This window comes from Quercus suber, unplaced genomic scaffold (assembly GCF_002906115.3).
Source record: "Quercus suber isolate HL8 unplaced genomic scaffold, Cork oak 2.0 scaffold_466, whole genome shotgun sequence".
In the NCBI taxonomy this organism is placed as follows: Eukaryota; Viridiplantae; Streptophyta; class Magnoliopsida; order Fagales; family Fagaceae; genus Quercus; species Quercus suber.
In genome coordinates, this window is record NW_027069917.1 from 401827 (window position 1) to 421361 (window position 19535).

General features: G+C 36.7%; 1 pseudogene; it reads right to left on the reverse strand.

Moving 5' to 3' along the window:
- Positions 1 to 1344: 1344 nt before the first annotated feature.
- Positions 1345 to 10987, reverse strand: LOC112015382 (hydroxycinnamoyl-CoA:piscidic acid hydroxycinnamoyltransferase-like; annotated as a pseudogene).
- Between the last annotated feature and the right edge of the window lie 8548 nt (positions 10988 to 19535).

Genomic DNA, 19535 nt, shown 5'->3' on the forward strand with positions numbered 1-19535 from the left:
CATATAATGTGTTAGAAAAGATTCTTCCAAATCGATTTGGAGGAAAACATTGTCCTTAAAAGTACATAACACAAAAACTAATCAATCGATTTTTAAATTAAGTTGAGTACCCAATTTAGCAAAGTGTATGCATGTTATGTGTGAAAACAATGAGACATATGACTGCAAAACTGCAAGATGGATACATAAAACAATATAATGCATGTGATTCCTAAACACAAATGATGCATAAAAAAAATTGGTCAAAAACATAAAAACTGAAAATTTTTCAGTTTCGATCGGTTGAGCATTGATCGAATACTAATCGAGCCAAGCAGCTTCGATTGGTCGAGGAACAGCTTCAATCGGTTGAGGAACAGCTTTGATCGATTGAAGATTTGGAAAAATGAGTTTTTTGAAAAATAGAGCAATTTTATGCAAAAACTTCTTAAAGCACAATATTTCATGAATAAAATGCATGAGTATGAAATTAAAAGTTTTTCAAAAACACATGAATTCAACCCAGATCTTTCAAAAACAAGTTTTTCAACCAATTTGTCCTCAAAGCTCAAACATAAAACACATTTTGCATTAAAATCAAGGAACTTTTAATCTTGGATGGCCACAACAAGATCACACACAATATAATGTACTAAGTTTAGCAAAGAGTAACTTATGTAGTGTGTGTAACTAGCAAGAGTTTGATATACATGTGAGGTGATAAGTAAATAGCGACTTAGACCACTAACATTCTATTGCTACCTTGAGTAGAAAACTTACTACCACAACCACATTACAACTCCGAGTCCACGGACTACTTCTTTCTTGGATTCACAGCAACCACAAGTACTCCCATTTGTGTTTTCTTTAAGCTCTTTATGTAGCAACTGAAATGATCACCAAGCTCTCGGCATCAATCTTGATCTTGATAACCCTAAGTATGTATGAAGGCAAATACCTCTAGATCTCACAAGAGATTCATACACACAGCATAAACAACAACTCTAGAAAGCTTTTGGATACAAAACCCTAGATCTACAAAAGAGGCACAAGATGCACTCTAATCTCTCTAAAAAACTTATAAAAACATCCTTAGGGTTTCCTTTATATATTAGGAGTGTTTTACTTGAAACCCAATACCTTTAAGTAGAGTTTGGGCTAAATTGGAATTCTGTAAAAAAATAAATTTACACGTGGTTCGATCGATCAAGTCTTGTAGATTTAGTCCAATAAATTTTGCAATCACTCGATTCCAATTTTACAAATAAACATACTTTGAGCAAGCCTAAACCTAGACTCTATGTTTTGATCATGGTTTGCTAACATAATACAAAATAAAGTTTTAATACATTAGTTTCTAAAGTCTTAGAACCTAACACCTTCTAAAGGTCCTTCCGAGTATCCTTGAAGGTGAAAGTTAGACCTTAGCCCGCTCACATCCTTTTGACTTGATATAAAATAAAAAGCAGATCTTATATACTCATCATCCGTTCTCTCAATGGCTTCCCTTAGTTTCCCAGCAGAATAACTTAATGGCCTGTGTTAGGTTCTAAAGATTTAGGAGTTTATGTATTTAGAACTCTAATGTGTAATGTTGGCAAACCATAATCAAAACAATATGTTTAAGTCTTGTTTAGGCTTGCTCAAAGTTGGGTCTTTCATGTAAAGTTGGAATCGAGAGGCTGCAGATGCATTGGTGCATTTCGGCCTGGCTTAATCGATCGAAAGAAAGACTCGATTGATCGAATCTCGGGCAAAATGTTTTTCTGCAGAATATTCCAGCTCAGCCCTAACTCATTAAACGTTTTGGGTTTTTTATTTTTACCCTAGGTATATAAAGAAAAACCCTAGCCACGTTTTTAGAGTTGCTTCTGTTGTATTGTTACTCATACTTTTCTGTTTTGTGTAAATCTCTTGTGAGATCTAGAGGAGTTTTCCTTTACACAAAGCTTAGGGTTTTCTAGGTAGAGATTACTTCAAAACCTTGATAATTAACTCGGTTGCTGCCATTGGAGCTTAAAGAATAACAAGCGTGGGTGCTTGTATCTTGTGGAGAATCCAAAAAAGAAGGAGTTCGTGGATTCGGAGCTTGCACGTGATCGTGTCAGTAAGTTCTATTGGTGGGTAGCATTAGGAAGTCAAGCGGGGAGCTTGTAAGTCCTTTTGTATGAACTTCAATTCTTTCATAGTGGATTCAGGTTTACCTTGAGGATAGCTAGGTCAAATCCTCCCTAGGTTTTTTACCGGTTTGGTTTTCTTAGGTGATCATATCTTGTGTTATTTTTATTCCGCTGCTTTATATTCTTGATATAATTGTATGTTTGTGATAACCTAGAATTACATAATTTGACTAAATAACAACTTGGCTAATTAACTAGGTTAATCTGGTTGGTTTAAGGGGTCTAAAATCGTTCAAGTGGTATCAGAGCGGGTAGCTCTCTTGTTGGAGATTTTTTTATCTCTGAGCTGATCCTTGACCCCTGTTGTCATGAATTTTTGGAAAATCATTTTGCTTATATATCAACTTGCTTACTTGTTGTCTTTGTCTCTTGTTGTTTTTGTTAAATCTTTACTTAAGTATTTTGATTTAACCATATGTGATAAGAATTATTTATGCTATACTGCTTTAACCGCCTTAAAGGCACGTGATTCTTGTCTTTGGTATTTGGATAGTGGTTGTTCCAGGCAGATGACAAGGAACAAAAGCTTATTCAAAACACTCTTTGAAGGAAAGATTGGAACAGTCACTTTTGGAGATGGAAGCAAATCTGTGATCAGAGGCATTGGAACTGTGGATATTCCAGGATTGCTAGTGTTTGAAGATGTTTGGTATGTTGATGGACTGAAGGCCAATTTACTCAGCATAAGTCAGATTTACGACAATGGTTTAAATGTTCTTTTCACCAAGTATGAATGTGAGATATTTGATGGAGGAGGTGACTGTATGTGTGTTGGTGTAAGGACAGCTGACAACTGTTATGGCATAACACCAAGTGTGAACAACAAGTGCTTTAGTGCAAAGATCGATCAAGTTAACTTGTGGCATCAACGGTTGGGGCATGCCAGTCATAAGCAGTTAGAAAAGATTTTCAAATGTGAGGCAGTTATTGGTTTACCTAAATTTGAGAAGATAGATAAGTGCATTTGTGAACCATGTCAGATAGGTAAACAAGTGAAATCCAAGCATCCGTCTGTGACTAGTGTTCAAACTTCAAGACCTCTAGAGCTATTGCATATTGATCTCATGGGTTCTGCTAGAGTTCAGAGTTTGGGTGGAAAGAAGTATATTCTAATTGTTGTGGATGACTTTACTAGATATACTTGGGTTGTGCTTTTGAAAGATAAAGCTGAGGCTCCTGAGAAGATGATACATCTGTGCAAGAAATTGCAGGTTGAGAAAGATACTGCGATAGCCAGAATAAGAAGTGATCATGGAAGAGAATTTGAGAATACCAAGCTGGCTACTTTCTGCAATGATCAAGGCACTCATCAAGAGTTCTCTTCACCCAAGACACCTCAACAAAATGGGATTGTGGAAAGGAAAAACAAGGTTGTACAAGAGATGGCACGGGTTACGTTACACAACAAAAAGTTGCCAAAATCCTTCTAGGGAGAAGCTGTCAACACTGCTTGTCATACCCTCAACCGAGTGTATTTCAGACCGGACTCCAAGAAAACTCCCTATGAACTCTGGAGAGGGAAGAAGCCTATTGTCAAATATTTCAGGATATTTGGCAGTGATTGTTACATTCTACGTGATAGAGAGAACTTAAAAAAGTTTGATGCAAAAAGTGACAAAGGATACTTTCTAGGATACCCTTCCACTAGTAGAGCTTATAGAATGTACAATTTGAAAACTAAAACAGTCATAGAATCTTCAAATGTTATGATAAATGATGAAGTGTGTTCAGAAGCACTTTCAAAAAGCACTGCTCTTGCTCAAGATAAGTCTTTAGAAGTTGATGATTCTCTTCCTGCTGAGTATGTTGGGAAACATAATGAGGAAGAGCTGTTGGTATTGAATGATACAATTTCAGTACCATCCAATTTAGAACCATCCACTCCGGTTCGTGAAACTCAACAGGTACAAAGTGAGCTCAATCCTCCATCTGAACAGAAAGGTACCTCCACATCTTTAATTAAAGGTCCATCCTCTAGAGTGAATCTGAATCATCCCACCACAAATATATTGGGTAGTCTAAATGATAACATGAGATTGAGATCAAAAGCCTTGAATGTGATTACTCACTCATACTATCTGTCCCAATTTGAACCAAAGAAGGTGGATGAAGCACTCCAAGATGCTGATTGGGTAAATTTCATGCATGAAGAACTTCATCAATTCATTCGGAATGATGTGTGGAAACTAGTTCCTAGATTGAAAAGTGTAAATGTGATTGGAACTAAGTGGATCTTTAAGAACAAGTCAGATGAACATGGCACTGTGATCAGAAACAAATCAAAACTTGTTGCACAGGGGTATACCCAAGTGGAAGGAATTGATTTTGATAAGACTTTTGCACCAGTAGCAAGGTTAGAATCCATCCAGATACTATTGGCCATAGTAAGTCACCTAAACTTCAAGCTGTATCAAATGGATGTCAAGAGTGCTTTCTTGAATGGGATGCTACAAGAAGAAGTATATGTTGAGCAACCTAAAGGCTTTGTTGATCCTCATAGACCGAATGATGTCTACAAATTGAAGAGAGCTCTCTATGGGTTGAAACAAGCTCCTAGGGCTTGGTATGACAAATTGACTGCGTATCTCACTAAACATGGATTCAAAAGGGGATCTGCAGATACAACTCTCTTCATAAGAAAGGATAAGACTGTTTTGTTGTAGCTCAAATTTATGTTGATGACATTGTTTTTGGTGCTACTAATGATTCTCTTGCTCATTCTTTTGCAAATAAAATGAAGGCGATGTTTGAAATGAGCATAGTTGGTGAATTGACTTACTTTTTGGGTTTGCAGGTAAAGTAAACGGAGTCAGGAATCTACATCAATCAAGCTAAATATGCAAGAAATCTGGTTAAAAGATTTGGACTGGACAAGGCTGCTCATGCTAGAACACCGATGGCTGCTAATGCAAAATTGACAATTGATCCTTTAGGTGAGTCTGTTGATGTTACTTTATATAGAAGCATAATTGGATGTCTCTTGTATTTGACTGCTAGTCGGCCTAATATCTCTTTTAGTGTTGGTGTTTGCTCTAGATTTCAGCCTAATCCTAAGGTTTCTCATTTAAATGCTGTTAAGAGAATTATAAAATATGTGAGTGGAACTTGTGATTATGGATTATTTTACAGAAAGGAGTCTAATTTTTCTTTTGCTAGTTTTTCTGATTCTGATTGGGCTGGGAATGCTGATGATAGAAAAAGCACCATTGTGGGGGTGTTTTTATGTAGGAGCCAATCTTGTGGCTTAGATGAGTAAAAAGCAAAATTCTGTTTCTTTATCCACTGCTGAGGTAGAATATATTGCTGCTGGAAGTTGCTGTTCTCAGCTCCTTTGGATGAAAAAGCTCTTGAGTGATTATAGGATTCCTCAAGACACCATAGTTGTCTATTGTGATAATTCTAGTGCTATAGATATATCTAAGAATCCTGTTCAACACTCTAAGACCAAACACATTGAACTGAGATATCACTTCATTAGGGATTTGGTTGAAAAGAAAATTGTTTGTCTTGAGTATATCCCTACTGATCGTTAAAATGCTGACATCTTTACCAAACCGCTTGATGGAAGTAAGTTTGAGACACTTCGTCAAGTGATTGGTGTGCTTCGGTGTCCCTAGTCTCGTTAGGTTCTTGGTCCTTGTGCTTCATTGCTCATTCCTTTGTAACCATTGTTCTTTAGTTTTTGTGTTTTTTGTGCTTTTGTTCTAGGACTTGCATTACATTACATTCATGCATTTCATTCTAGGTTTTATTTGTTTTCTCTTTTAAAATTTTATAAATAAAAAAAAGGGAAAAGCAAAATATGTTTGGCACTATTTTTCTTGGACTTTGAAAACAAGGTTAGTCAATTTATTTACACATAACATGTCTTATGTACCTTGTTTAGCTTTAATGAGCTTATTTATTGCACTTGACTAGTTGAAACTTTGTAGTGCATGTTGTGTGGGAAAGATGTTTATGGTGTTTATCATTTTGTCTTGATCTTGAAGTCACATGTTATTTGACTGTCGGACTTGATCCTTTTGAGAAAGGCATAAATAACCATTTCACCACTGTTCACTAGCCAATCATGAACACCTTAGTGCATATCATAAGATTTTGTACTCGAGAAAGTGTAGCACATGCACAAAAAGAACATAAGGTGTAGCCTCGATTAATTGCTTAATACTTAAAATTGGTATATACTATTAGGATTGATGCCATTTCACATAATTAAAATTGGTGTGTACTATTAGGCTTGATGCCAATCCACCAAAAAAAATTAAAAAAATTAAAAAATAATGAGGCAAAATTTAAGAAACTTACATGATTGCAAGCTTATGTTCTAGGAGATGTGAGAGTTATATGATGTAACTCTTTAGGTGATAGTCTCTTTTAAAATTTTGTGTGATAAATTTTGTAGACTTTGTGATTGATTTTTATTCACATATCACCTCACATGTATCTCAAGTTTTTACTAGTTTGCACACACTACACAAGTTACTCTTTGTTAAACACTGTACATGTAATTGTGTGTGTTTTTGGTCTGACCAACCAAGTTTGAAAATATCTTGAGTATTATGCAAAACATTTTGTTGCTTGAGAACTTAAAGGGAGAATGGCTAAAACTTTCTTTGGAGAAACTGGGTTTAAAAATTTAGGGTTTTTGAAAAAGCATTCCATCTCATACTCGAACCTAAGTAATTTGGGATATTTGTTGATTCAAGCCGTATTTTATGCAATTTATCAATGGGTTTTTATGGGGACATGATATAAACATGATCTTACTAGTTTTATTTGATCAATTTTGGGGTTTGTGAAAAATTGAAATTTCTAGGGTTTGTATTAATTCTGAATTGGGGATTTTGTTCAATTAGGTTGAAATTAATGAAATTGGCTTGTTGTTTTGATGTAATTAAGCATTATAATCTGTGTGTTGTGTTATGTAATACTCAATTCATCAATCTATTTCAAAATTCTCAAGTAGTTTTTTCGAATTTTTAGGGTTTTTGTTAGAAACTCTATGCTCAAGCCAATTTTGTGCAAATTGAACTTAATTTGAACTTTGCTTACTGCATTAGTACATGCATCACGACATTGTGATTGTTCATGCATCATATAGATTTTTGTTCTATCTCTTTTTGTGCTAACTTATAGTCTGCCCTTGGTCTTTGTGTTATTTTTTGGTTTTCTCTTTGTCTCTCTGTCCTTTCCTTAGCACTACGCCTAGGAAGACTAGGGCTCGTAGGTCTACCCCCTCACCTACTCCTTCCCCTCCTTCCTTTGACCGTGAGAGGTTTCCGAGTGAGAAAAACCAAGAAACTTATGAGAAGCTGAACCTTAAGAGAAAGATTTAGTCTGAACGTTCTGTCATCTTAGATGAGCTTGATCCTGCCATTAAGGCAAATTTTGAGCGTTGGGGCTGGTTACCACTATTGGATGTTTCTGATCCTCCTCCTCCAGCTACCCTGATTAGAAAGTTCTTCTCGAACATCTCTATCCGCATCTATGATTCCAACACTTTGGTAAAAAGTTGGATACGAGGCGTAAAGTACTCCATTACTCCTTCAGTAGTGACTAATGCTCTTGGGTTACCCTTGGTCCAGCACCCAGTCTATCCTTATGATGAGTCTCCTGTTTTGAGTGATGTCATGTCTTACATCACTACGTCCTCTATCCAGTGGGGTTCTGATCCTAGGATTACATCTGCTGAGCTTTCTGAGTTGCACTATATCTTCTTTAGAATAGCGTGTCACTCTATCTGGCTCATTTCTCATCTTCACACCATTCCTCTCGAGCGGTGTGTATTTTTGTATGCTCTTATCACTGATGCTCCTATCAGTTTTCCTCATCTATTTCTTCGTTCTTTTAACGAAGTTTATAGGAGTTCATCTTCTTCACATGCTCTTGTTCATCCTATTTTCATTCATATGATTTTACTTTATCTTGATCTTAGTGGTTTCCCTTCCTTTAAGCCTGTTCATGTGATTGCTCCTATAGGTGCGTCTTTTCTTAGGCAGAGGGCTGCTCACCTTTGAGCTGGCTCTAAACACCCTAGGTCTGAGCTTTCTGGTTCCACACCTCCTCCCTCTTCTTCTACAGGTCCTGCTAGTGAGGCTGTTCCTGATTTTGATGTTGCTGCTGCTGCTGATGTTTCTCCACCTCCATCAGATGACTTTGATATCCGTCGTACTTTGGAGACTGTCATGACTGTTCAAGCGACTCATGGTCACATTTTGGTGGACTTACTTAACGAGATCCATGCGTTGCAAGCTGATCTGGCACATCTTTGTTCACCCTCACCACCTCCTTTTGATGATGGATTATGATTGCCTTTTGGCATTCCGTCACAAAAAGGGGGAGTAGACTTTGTAGAGGATTTTTGTTGTTAGAGGGAGAGTTTTTTGTTTTTTTTTTTTAGGAGCTAGTGGAGATATTAAATTGTATCTAAGCGCTTCATTTTGTATATCATTTTTGGGATATTCATGTTAGGGGAGTTACATTGTTTTTTGATATACATGATTCTTGTTTCTTGTGATTCACTGCTTATTGATTTATATTTATGAGGTATTCATTGATATATGTCTTTATTATGTGTTGTGTGAATCATACAAGAATGTTATACCTGTTTATTTACTATTTTCTGCCACACATGTGTTCATGCATTTGTTGAGTGTTTCAGGAATATACAAATTGATTCAATCGAGCTACTGTCCACACTTGCAACTGATAGATAGTAGTTAGAATTAAATTTTAGTCTTTATGAGCATTATTTATGTAAAGGGCTTTCTCTTGTAAACTTTAAGCTTTAGTTTGTGTTTTGTCATGGATTGCCAGAGGGAGAGTTTGTTAGGTTCTAAAGATTTAGGAATTTATGTATTTAGAACTCTAATGTGTAATGTTGGCAAACCATGATCAAAACAATATGTTTAAGTCTTGTTTAGGCTTGCTCAAAGTTGGGTCTTTCATGTAAAGTTGGAATCGAGAGACTGCAGATGCATTGGTGCATTTCAGCCTGGCTCGATCGATCAAAAGAAAGACTCGATCGATCAAATCTCGGGCAGAATGTTTTTCTACAGAATATTCCAGCTCAGCCCTAACTCATTAAACGTTTTGGGTTTTCTGTTTTTACTCTAGGTATATAAAGAAAAACCTTAGCCACGTTTTTAGAGTTGCTCATGTTGTATTGTTGCTCATACTTTTCTGTTTTATGTAAATCTCTTGTGAGATCTAGAGGAGTTTTCCTTTACACAAAGCTTAGGGTTTTCTAGGTAGAGATTACTTCAAAACCTTGATGATCAACTCGGTTGCTGCCATTGGAGTTTAAAGAATAAGAAGCGTGGGTGCTTGTATCTTGTGGAGAATCCAAGAAAGAAGAAGTCCGTGGATTTGGAGCTTGCACGTGGTCGTGTCAGTAAGTTCTACAGGTGGGTAGCATTAGGAAGTCAAGCGGGGAGCATGTAAGTCCTTTTGTATGAACTTCAATTTTTTCGTAGTGGATTCAGGTTTACCTTAAGGATAGCTAGGTCAAATCCTCCCCAGGTTTTTTACCGGTTTGGTTTTCTTGGGTGATCATATCTTGTGTTATTTTTATTCCGTTGCTTTATATTCTTGATATGATTGTATGTTTGTGATAACCTAGAATTGTATAATTTGACTAAGTAACAACTTGGCTAATTAACTAGGTTAATTTGGTTGGTTTAAGGGGTCTAAAACCGTTCAGCCTGGACAAGAGGTCTTCATAGAGACATATTGGTGTCACAGTAGCTGAAATTGCATTCCCAAAATATCTTTCAGGGAGAGATGGCTTTAACTAATTATGAATGTCAACTCTAAGGTGAGCTCTTATTGATTGACTATTATGACTATCAACTGCACGTACCTTACATGCACATCTCCACATGTGGCTGGAAATGGCCTCATATCTAGAATAGGGCCTTATTGTTGTTACCCCGACGACGTCTTGATTGGCGCTCTTCTTTAGAACCTCCACTTTCTCCCTTGTAAGTTTTAACAAGGTCGCACTAGTTTCCTTCTTTCTCTCTTCATTCGCATCCGTCCTCCCAATCAAGACCGGTGGCTTTGTGGTATATTCTATGCGATCAAAGCGTGGAGTCTTAACTATTTCACTTGATCTCAAAATAGTTCGATCAAGAAATGGCATATCAACGGCCTCCAGATCATATCCCTAAGACAACTTTGCCCATGAGTTGATGAAGTGAGTTGCAGATCGTCCATCAACCATGGAATGGGATATTGCCAATCCAACACAAAAGCCACCACAGCGAAATCTTGTCACTTGTACAAGCAACAATGGCCACTCCTCTATTTTGGAGTAGTATAATCAACCTTTGGGACAAGATCTTGCACTGCATCGGTTGGTGCAAAATCACCAAGTTCATCCAATTCTGCTTCAGAATAAGCTTCCAATAGTTGCACTCCCATGGCATTGCAATGACGTTCTAGACGGCCACCTTCAATCCAGTGTAGCCGGCCAGCCAACTGGTAGAAGGGAATCAAAGCACAGCTTGGGGAATTTTTCATTGCCTCAAATGAAAATGGGATGGTGGTGTTGTTGGACTTGGCTCTGTAAATGTATATGAGTGGTGCATGAGTCCATGGCGCCACTTGATCAGTCTCAGGGAGCCGTAAAAGGCCACTTGGAGTAGGCTCGCTTGGAACCACTATGGAAATAGACCTGATGCTTGTCATTTTTTTTCCCTTGGTACTTCTTCAGATAAATCTCTCTACGCTCTGACTTCGGTGGTGCTTATAGTGTTAAATATAGGATTTGCTTCAATTGTTTAGTCGAAGGTTAATAGATTAGAAAGAATCATTTACTTCTGTAAAAAAAACCAAAAAAAAAAATCATTTGCTCCTTTGTGAATAAGATATTTTTCGTGGATTCTCAACCAAAAAAACAAAAACTTGTTGGTGATAATAAGGTATAGTCACATGCATATGCAGGGTCACATACAACCATGTCGGGAAATGAAATAAATTTCTGTCCATAGAAACTAGGCCCTATTTGGTTTGGAGGACACTCATCACCCATCACTCAAATCTCCTCAGTCAAACTCCTAACACAATTCTTATAACTCTATCTCAAATAAACTCGTAACTTTGCTTGGTGGGTCATTTGGGTGGAATATCTCTATGAGTTTTTCAATTCAAAATCTTAGCTTTTTGTCACTCACTGGGTCCCACAAAAATTTATTGCAGAGCAAGTGTATAGAACAACAATTTTGCCTACCCGCATTGTCTCTCTCTCTCTCTCTTTCTCTCTCCTCTTCACACCCTTTCCACAACAAAACACTTTGTCCACAACTTCAACACTCTAACCTCAGCACGTCTCCACTCTCTAACCAACACATTTTACACTTCATAAATTAATGAACTACGTTGAAACACAGATCAGTGAATATATAGTTGGCGTTAGAAATTACACTTCATAAATTAGACTTCTTATATGTTTGTTAGAAAAATAAACTATAAAAGAGCCATTGTTGTACCTTGCAACGGAGAGAAGTCGAAGGAATATAAAAGATCGGTGAGTATGAAGTAGATCTGAAAAATAAACCAACAACAAAGGGTAAAAAATATTTGTTAGCAATTTCCTTATGTGAAGTAGTAGAGAGAGATATGACCAAACTTATAAAATGAGAACCAGCTTCGGCAAAGAAAAAATAAAATAAACCAAACCCAGATGCCTAAAGAACAGAGCAACATGAGCACACTTTTCTCACCTTACGGTACAAAAATAGAGCAATATGTGAAAGTGAAGAGAGGAAATGAATTAATTTTTTTTTTAATACTTCATTTTTTTCAAAGAATTAAAGTCAAGCACTTTTTTTTTTCTTACCATGTATCCTTAACCTTTCAACTAGATCAATTACTATTCACGACGGGCGGGCTCTAGTAGAGTAAATCTCTAGCTCAGAGGTTTTTTTTAAAGTGCAGGTACTCGGACTTGAACTAGGAAGCACACCCAATTGAACTTGGGACAAACACTTTGAGTCCAAGTGCCCATCCACTTGGCCAACTCACCTGGGTTAGTCAAGCGCGTTGTTACTATAGGCAGGGGAGTCAATTTCGTACTGTATCGGCCGATCAACCGGTTCTGAAACACCTTTGTTTCGTACCGCTCAAAATACCGGACTATACCGGATATACCAGCGAATATCGGACATATCGACAGGAAAATAAAAATCAGCCGGTACAAAAAATTGGAAAAAAAAAAAAAAGTGAATGGCAAATAACTCACGATCTCTGCCATTGTCACTACATTTTCGGTCATCTCTCCCACATCGCCGATCATCTGCCCCGCTTGTTTTGTTCATCTCCTTCTTCTTCTTCGTCATCTTCAACTTTGAGATTTAACCATCTGCCTTCCCTTTCGTTTCTTTTTATTTTGGGCTTTTTAGGTTTTTGGGGCTATTGTTTTGTGTGCCACTAATAACTCATGTGAAGTTACTGTGCTGTAAAAGTAATAACTTTTGAATTTCAAATTTCAACTGCACCACTTTATTTTTAGAATCTTATGTGTGCCATCTGTTAACAAAAAGTTTTTCATTTTTATTTTTATTTTTTTGCTAAACACAAAAAGATTTAGTGTGTTTAGATATCGCTTATTTTACTGAAAACTGAAAACTTATTACTGAAATCAATAAAAAAATAATTGCTGAGTTATTGTTCCCTGCTGAAAACACTGTTCAGTACTATAACTTTGCCTTAATGCACTGTTCATGGGAGGCAAGAGGCGCTAGTAAAAAAAAAAAAAAAAAAAGGCAAAATGCAGAAACATGAATGCCAAAACGTGATCCAAACAGAGTTTTAGTGTGTGTTTAGATACTGCTTATTTTGCTGAAAACTGAAAATACTGTAGCAAAATAATTTTTAAGTGTGTGAATATTGCCGTGCCATTTTTAATGAAAATTTTGTTGAAAAAATAAGTTTGTGTGTCTCGTAAATAATGCACGAGACCCACTGAAAAAGCTATAGAGAGAGAGAGAGGGAGAAAGAGACAATAAAAAAAGTCCCAAAACAGTTCAATATGTAAGAATATATAGAGTGTAAAGTACCTATGCATGAAAATGCATAAGCATATGATATGCAATAGTAAAAACACCATGGGCTTAGCCCAATCCAATCCTACCAGCACACATGTTTGAAACAAAGTAAACACACATCTAAGAATGCATGAAACATTATTATAATGCAAATGAGATGCAATGCATGATGTTTTAAGATTAAAAACACAAAACCCATACCAAAAATTTTGCAAAAACCTCTTCAATTTGAAAAATCCCAAACATAAAATCCCAAACATTTTCCAAAAACCCCAATTTTTAGGTCAAAAGATATGAGAATGCATGGAAAAGAAGGATTAGGACACTTACCAAGTGAAGAAAAAGTTGATTAAAGCCAAAAAATCCTAGAGGAAGAGGTTTGGAGTGAGAGAGAGAGGTTATGGGAGGTGAGGAGTCAATAGAGATTGAGAAAGATCGAGCTAAATGAGTCTGAGATCGCGAAAACCCTTTATATAGAACCTCAGTAATTCTCGACAAATCGAGAGGTGTCAAGATTTAAAGGGTTCGATGGATGTAGCTATCGAGCAAGTGTCCAAGGCAAAAAGAAGCTCGATGGATTAAGCATCTGTCGAGGAGCTATCAAGGGGACAGAAAATTTCTCAATCGATCGACCTAGCTATCAAGAGGTGTCGAGATTGCAGTAAAAAGCAACTGAAGAGCTCGATAGATAAGTTAGGTGTCGAGATGTATCAAGGAGCTGTCAAGATTGCTTGAAAAAGGTTTTTTAGAGAAGAGAAAAACACAGACATGAATGCAATCAAACATGCAACTCAAACAAAGATCCAAACAACATTTTAAGCTCTCGAAAACATCTCTTAACAAGAAAAATTTTAAGCACGTAGATCCCAAAACACACACACACACAAAAAACAAGTCTAACCAATTTTATATTTCAAAAACAAGTTAAGACAGTTTAGTTAGCATACATTAACATGTGTATTCCTTGTGATGGCCAAATCATATTATACCTACACATGTATCAAAAGCAGCAAAGAATATTGCGTGTTGCGTGTGAAAAACATCACAAGATTGCATAAGCGTCTACATGTTATGATGATTTGAGATATGAGAAAATCACTTTAACTCACACACAATCATAACTGTTTGATGGAGACTATCACCTTCGAGGTACATCCTATAACTCCCACATCTCCTAGAAGACACGTTTGTAATCATATATAAAGCATTTTATTCTTTTTGTTTTTATTTTTCTTTGCATATTTTCTTTTATTAAGAATATCATGCACGGGCATATAAGAGAGAGAAAAGAAATATCCAATTATGTTAAGCATTTGACATTCCACTTTTGCTATGCTGAAGTATACAAATGTCATTTCATGATTGGCAGGTAATAGTGGAGAGATGGTTATTTATACCTTTGTCTTAGGATTTTCTAGTCATTCCCATCAAAAAGAGTGATACAAGTGTTAAGTACAAGAGATAACTTAATCTTACTCATCACAAACACGAGCCACAAATCTCACTTGCTTAGTTGTGCATAGAGATGCCCATCTAAGCTACAAAAGATACAAAGTTTAGAAAACTTTGTTTCAATGGCCATCCAAGGTACACAAGTACCAATGTACACAAGCACACACTGTTTTTGTATTTTTCAATTTTTCATTTTTTTTTAAATTTTTATGGAAAAAACAAAAACAAAATTGAAAACAAACAAACAAAAACATGTTAAACAAAGCAAAACATAAAACTAGACTGACTCAAAACATGAAAGCAAAACACACAAGTAATGCAACATCAAAAACAAGAAGGGGAGAGAGGGAAAAAGTGATAGAATCACTTGAAGCCTTTTTCCTTCCACACCTTGGAAGAACCTTTCCGTCTCACAAACCCTTGATTCAGTGGTGAGGGGGAAGAATTGAAACCATTCAAGTTTGAAAGGAACGTGAGGGCTTTGAGAAGTTCTCCAAGAGGAGTAAAAGAGGATGGAAACTGATTCTGGTTTCCTGATGCAATCATGTTGTTGCTCTGTTGAGTGACTAACCACTTATAGCAATTTGGTCGAGTATGTCCAGCTGCGTCGTAGTGAAGACAGAGATGCTGCTTCTTCTGTTTAGGATTTTGGTTATTTCCCTTCTTAGCCCTAGGGTTTTTAGTCTCATTCTTAGCAAGTTTAGGGGGTGCTCCTAAGATAGACTTACCCTTGTCTATATTCTCACTAGCTAATTCATTTTTAACTTCATTGTTCTTAGTTTCAACATTATTAGCTGGAGGAACAAAAATAGTAGTACTAGTAGAAGCAATACTAGAAGAGGAGAAATCATACCCCAAACTAATTTGATCTGAAGCAGATTTCTGAAAACTGAGCATCTCATCGAGCTTAGCACTTGAAGTCCTTTCCAATTGAGCTTTGACTTGGAATAGTTCTGCCTCAAGCTTCTTGGTCTTCTCAGTCAAGAAATTATTCTCAAATCTCAGTGCTCCATTGGTCTGATTTGCTTCATCAAACTTTGTGGAGATTTCTTCTCGCTCAAGCTCCACATCACTAAGCTTCTTGGTGGCCAACCTATACAACTTCTCATGCTTTTTTGAGACCTTGTATAACTTTGCATAGGTTGTGTGGATGTTATCTTGTTCATCCATCTTTTCAAATTGAGACTCCACCAAGTCTTCTTCTTTATCTACATCTTCAACAATCCCCTTAGCAGGAGGATCAACTGTAGCGGTGAAGGAATTCAAGATTCCAATATCCTCATCATCGAAACCATCCTTAGGTTCAGTGTCACTCAAAGTAGCGACAAGGGCCTTACTTTTCCCAATGGTCTTGAGATATGTAGAGCACTCTTATTTCATATGACCGAAACCTTGACACCCAAAGCACTTTGGTTCTAAGGGAATAGTGTACTGACCGCCATCCCTAGCATCTTTTTTCCCTTTATCTTGGCTCTTGAACTGTAAGGAATTGGATTGCCTACGATCCCTATCAAAGCCCTTCCCATTGGCACTCTTCATGAACTTCTTGAATTGCCTGGTGATATAGAACTTCATCTTAGAATCTTCATCGTCTAAAGACTCATCCGTGTCACTGCTCTTGGCCTTTAGTGCAATGCTCTTGCTCTTGCTTGATTTCCTGATTCTAGACAAACCCAACTCATAGGTCTACAGATTGCCAACCAGCTTTGTCAAAAGAATTTTTTCAATATCCTTTGATTCCTCAATCGCAGTGATCTTGGCATGAAATCTCTCGGGTAGAGATCTGAGCACCTTTATTATAATCTTAGGTTAGGGAATGGTTTCTCCAAAATTAAAAGCTGAGTTAACTATGTCCTTGAGTTTGGCATAGAACTCATCAAATGACTCATCCTCCTTTATCTTAATTTCTTCGAAGCTTGTAGTGAGCCTCTGTAGCTTCGAATCTGAAAGCTTGTTTAGACCCCCAATTAAAAAATTACTGCTCGGTTGATTTTACTTTAACTTATCTAAGTGCGAAAATAAGAATAAATGAAGCGTAAACAACCGATACTACTCTAGTGCATAAACATGAACAACAAACAATAAAAGTACAGTACAAGAGTAAGGGAAGAGAGATGCAAATACAAGATAACACGGAGATGTGTTATTGAAGAGGAAACCGAAGAACTCGGCAAAAAACTTCTCCACCGCCCTCCCAGCGGTAAATCGATCTACTAGACAATAAGTTGGGATACACGAATAGCAAAAGACCCTCCAAGCCTAATCTACCTAATGTACCTAAGCCCTCTAAGCTCCTACTCCAACAAGGCTTCTCGGAACAGTGTCATGTCTAGCTTTCTGAATCCCGCAATATGCCCGATTGTATCCGCCAAGCCTCACCAGCTTCTTTTGGCAAATCCCCAAAACTTCCCAAGCTCCAAAACACTCTCCACACTCTAAAAATGTGTGAGTTGTGTTTGGGTACAAATCTCCTCTCAAGGTATAACAATGGGAGAGGGAAAGAAAAGAGGCTAGAATGATTTCTCACTAAAGATGAGTAGCTCTCTCTCTTTAAAAGATGGGTGTATGTGTTGTAGAAAACCTATCTAGGATTTTTCTCTCTAAATGGCCTCCTTTACATTTGTGGGTAATAAGGATATATACAGTATGGGTAAAGGGTAAGAAAGTCACACTTAAAAATCCTCTAGGCTGAATGTTTCGTGGGTATCTCGCGAGAAGGTCTTACCCATGAGACACTCGCAAAAACGACAGTCTGGCATGACTCTTCAGCTTCCAGTCATGTGCTTCTCATATGGCTACTTTGCGGATTTCTCGTGACCTTCTCACGAAATCCACTTCATTTTCAATTCGTGCTCGATTCTTCACCAATTTAATACTAAACCCAATACAGTAAAATCCCACAAAATACAAGAAACAAAATTAAAAACAATTACAACACTTTTTGTCATGAAATAAAGCCAACATAAAACATAGTTGTAAATCACAACTTTACAGAATTCTTAACAGCCTTGGTTCCTTCATAGGTTGTCTGGAGAATGGTTCATGCTTCCTTCGCAGTTTCAGTAGAGGATATTTTCTTGAATTCCTCATTTGTGACTGTACTGAATAGAGCATTCAATGATCTGCTGTTGAAGTTTACTGCCTTGATCTTAGCATCATCCTAGTTGGCCAGCACTTCCGTTGGCTTAGTCTAGTCAATCTCTACAGCTTGCCACACCTTCTCATTTAAAGACTGTAAGAAAACTCTCATGCGTACTTTCCAGTATATATAGTTAGTGCCATCAAATAAATGAGATATAATAAAAGACTGTCCTCTATCCATGACAAACAGGGGTCAATGGATCACATAACAAAGATTAACCCTAATCAGAGTGTGCCTGCTCTGATACCATTTGATAGGCCAAGAATGTATTGACCCCTTATGATGAATTAATTAATTAATTAGCTAAGTTTATTAATTAATCAAATTAACATACCAAAATGCATGGCAGCACAAACAAATTACCCATTAAATTAAATGCAGTGGAAATTAAATTTAACACGGGTGATTTGTTTTCGAATGAGGAAAACCAACACGGCAAAAACCCCCACTGGGTGATTTTAAGATCACCACTCTCAAGAATCTACTATTATCAAAACAAGCAGTTATAATAAATAAAAGAATCTCAGTACCTTATACCGACCTAATAGGCCAAAAATGTATTGACCCCCTGTGATGAATTAATTGATTAACTAGCCAAGTTTATTAATTAATCAAATTAACCTGCAAAGCGTTTGGTAGCACAAACAAATCATCAATTAAACTAAGTATGCAGTGGAAAATAAATTGACACGATGTACAAACACAGCAGCTTCTTGAAGAGGAAGATGAACTAGGGCAAATTTTGTCTCCGGTCACAATTTGAATGAACAAAACTTTGCTTCACACTTGCGCAACACTAGATGGCCCTTAAAATAATCCTTACATATGTTTAGGATTGTGAGAAAAGAAAACTCAAACATACATTCACGGATTGGATGAAAAACAGTCTTGGAAAACTGAACTTCATAAACCTCGACAGATACCCTATCTGTCAAGCAGCTGTCAAGCCTCGGGCTGAAACAGCTCTCTTTAAATCTCAATAGATGCAAGCTGTCAAGCTAGCTGTCGAGCTTTAATGAACAGCACTTTCTGACTTGATTCTTGGACAAACTTGCATGACTTTAACATTTGAACTTGAAACCTTGTTTCTTGAAGCATTAAACACATTCTAGATTTACCCCAATTACAAATAAAGTGTGTTTTGTCAAAGGATTAGCCAACTACACTAAATAGTGACATATGTTCCTAACATTGAACACGTATGTCCTAACACTGTTAAAGAAAGGAATTTAAGCATATTCTAACTAATTTGCTTGTGGCTACAACATGATCTGCTGTTTGATTTTCTTAACAAATAACCTAATCTTCATCAACACCTTAACTAAGTCAAAGAATAGTTCATTTTTATGTACACAAGGGAAAGGCAAAATGAATTGGTCATTTTTTTCCCTGCACTCTATTAATTGGTTTCCATTTAGAATCCTAGAAACACAGATTAGCACATATAGACTTAGAGACAAACCAAATGTACAACAAAATTAAATTACCAAGTACTTAGAAAAATGCTAACATAGAAAGGTCCTGTTTGAGGTTGTTTTACATCTTTTAGCTATTGCCATCTCAATTGTAATGTAGCTATATTGGAAAAAAAAAAAAAAAAGGACTCCACTAGTAGGAAATCAAAAAGGTAAAAGAAGAATAAAAGATCTTGACTTGATTTTGCTTGAAAATTATACCCATTGCCTGCTTGAAACAGATACTTAAAGCATACTGTATATAAACATGTTACTCTAA